At 29.2% G+C, this 2,989-nt stretch overlaps 1 pseudogene; it reads right to left on the bottom strand.

Annotated features, from left to right (window-relative positions):
- Nucleotides 2,797-2,989, bottom strand: part of LOC109127377 — a 2,310-nt pseudogene continuing 2,117 nt past the window's right edge.

The following is a 2,989-nucleotide window of genomic DNA, read 5'->3' as shown; positions in this document are numbered from 1 at the left end:
CCTGCACGTTCGGTGAAAACTAGACAACCTGAAAATTTTGGTTATCGAAGCAAACCGGAAAAAAAGAAAGCCTAACCGTTCGGCACAATTGATTTGGATAATCGGATTTTGGTTCAGTTCGGTAATCGGACTGATTGGTTTATTACAAACCGTAGAAGTATATAAGCCTAACCGGTTAAACTATTTAACCATAGTTTAGTTACTATCTTTTTTCTTGGACTCTACCTCATGATGCGATTCTGAAAAAGAGAAAGAAGAACATCAATTCATCCTTCTTTTTCGATCTTTGTCATGTATTTTGTGTCTTTTTTTATTTGTCTTGAGTCTTTTTCATTTATTAGGACACTACAATAGAGTTTGAAGGATTGATCACATTTTTCATATATTATGGTTTAAAAGACATAAATTTAAAAGTTCATGGTTTAAATGACATACATTTACAAGTTCATGGTTTAAATGACCTATATTTAAAAGTTCATGGTTTAAATGACATTTTTCGAATTAAAACGACTTCGTTTTGTCAGTAACGGAGTGATTAACGGCATAGTAACGTATGTTAGTAGGTCAATTATCGGATTTAACTGTCATGTCTTTTTTGACTTGGTCAACGAAACTTCATGTTGAAAAAAGCTAGTTAACAAAAGTTGATGTTTTAAATTGCCTACAACAAAGTTCATGGTTTAAATGGCCAAAATTTGAAAGTTCATGGTTTAAATGACATTTTTCCGATAGCTTAATAGGATATAAAGATGTATTAATGGTGAAGAGGGTGCATAATCTGGTGGCGGATTGTGTGACACTATGGTTCTACAAAGCCCTCAAAAAGTACATTGATTGTCATTCTGTTCTGTTTATGCTTTTTTATATGTTTTGGTCATCTTTCCTCAGATTTCTAATTAAGTTATGTTTCACATGACTTTGGTGAGTAGAATTGTGTTTAACTAAATGACGTTTTGAATTTTAGTGATAGGGTTGCTGTATTGTTTCCCAAAGTGGATTATGATATGAACACTCTTTTCTAATCTTTGAAATGATTTTTTCCCGGAATATATATGACATTTTAGGCTTGACAGTTCTTAACTGAAGCAATTGATGTAGAAAATTGGTTTGATGTAAAGAAGAGAGAAGAAGCAGATAAGAAATTACACAAGAATGGTCTCGAACATAGCGAATGTCAAATTGGGAAAGACTTCATCCAACTCCATCCAATTCGATTTTGCATTCATTTCTCGAGTACGATTATAACTTGCTAATTGTTTTAAGTACGAGAATGATATCGTCCGATCCCTACTTAACAGAAGCATAAAGCCACAACATTATCTTAAAATTAGTTTATTTGTGGGCACTAGTTCTATGGATCACCTTATTGATCTTACATGATCTGTAATTTTTTTACCCCAAACAAATAGACTGTTGAAGAAAGAGAAGCCTAGGTGGAAATTGAAGTTGAAAAAGATCATTTCCTGGTAAAATAAATATTTGTCAAATGCATCCATACATGAAACTACTATACACTTTGAATTTTAATGTCATCTATTTAGTGGCCACTTTACACTTTGATTCATGGGTTAAATAAACAATATTGTTTCAAACCTAATTTATATTATTATTGTCACTCCAGTACTTCAAAAAAATTAGTTGATGTTTGATTCATGAATTATGTTCGGTTTTGTTCACGGTTTTGCCTACCCAAAATTGCTAACATATTATTTGTTCAAAAATTTTAATGCGTCAAAATCATGCGGTAAAACTAAATAATTTTAAAAATATTTTTTTCTCCTCCATTATATTTAAAAGCTCTGCAAAAATATATATATATCTTTTTTACATATTATATTTTTACAAATTAATTATTCTCATTTTTTTATTTTTCTTTTAAGATCCATTTCAATAATAATTTTTATTTTTTTCATCATTAATAATAGTGTAAATGATTTATGAAATTCATCGTTAGTAAGAGAGTATCATTCAAAACAATGCATTAATAAGTGTTAAATGGTTTTTTGAATGCTAGTATAACTACTCAATTAAAAAAAACATTCAAAACAATTAAAAATCAATCAAAAACTAATCACCAAAAACAAAAGAAAATCAGAATTTTCAAACAAAATCATATATTTGATCGACTTACATTTTAAAAAATATTATTTATAGTTAATAAAAATTATTTTTGTTATTATGGATTATATTCTGACATAATTTATATTCATTATAATTATATTATTTATATCTAATGATAATAATAAAAATAACTACAGCTTTAAAAGTTGTTAGTAAACAATCATATTTTAACAGTTAAAGTTTTTACAGTCAAAACATCTACAACCAAAAGTAACAGCCGTTGAACATGACCCTTCTTTTATGGATTCACTTCTTCTTCTCTCTTTTGAATTATTCATGAACAGTTACGTACTCAAATTTTGCCCCATTACCAAGCTAAATCCATTTTTTAACTTTCTATTTTTGTGCATTCTTCTGAATTTTCAATATCTTATAGCATATCTTCTTGATGTATATTTTTAATGGCGATTTATGTGTACACAAATTATAAAATTTGAGAAGTGTGGAAAACAACCTTTTTATATTAAAAAATGTGTTTTAGACTTTTAGTTAGTGAAAAAGTGAAAATAAGGACAAAGATTGAAATGGTCCATCTTAGAACCATTGTTATCCCCATGAAAGTTTTATATATGTATGACCTCATATTTTCTTCACTAACTCATTCTTTTATAATTTCACAACAAAAAAGCATCACCACCTAATTAAAACCGACGACGTCCTGTTTGGGTAGACACTCTACATAGGCGGCGGCTCTAAATGGGCATTATAATTAAAATACTGAGCCATGTCGATGATGTCGTAGAGAACATCGTTCTCTTTTTTCACCGGAGATTTCTGTTTATTATCGTCATTGAATCCCATTTCGCAAACTCTTGGAATAGCTTTTACATTATCAATACTAGTGGAGACTTTCATGTAATCCTGTAGC

Source organism: Camelina sativa, chromosome 11 (genome assembly GCF_000633955.1).
Source record: "Camelina sativa cultivar DH55 chromosome 11, Cs, whole genome shotgun sequence".
NCBI lineage: Eukaryota > Viridiplantae > Streptophyta > Magnoliopsida > Brassicales > Brassicaceae > Camelina > Camelina sativa.
This window is presented reverse-complemented; position numbering and strand designations above follow the sequence as displayed.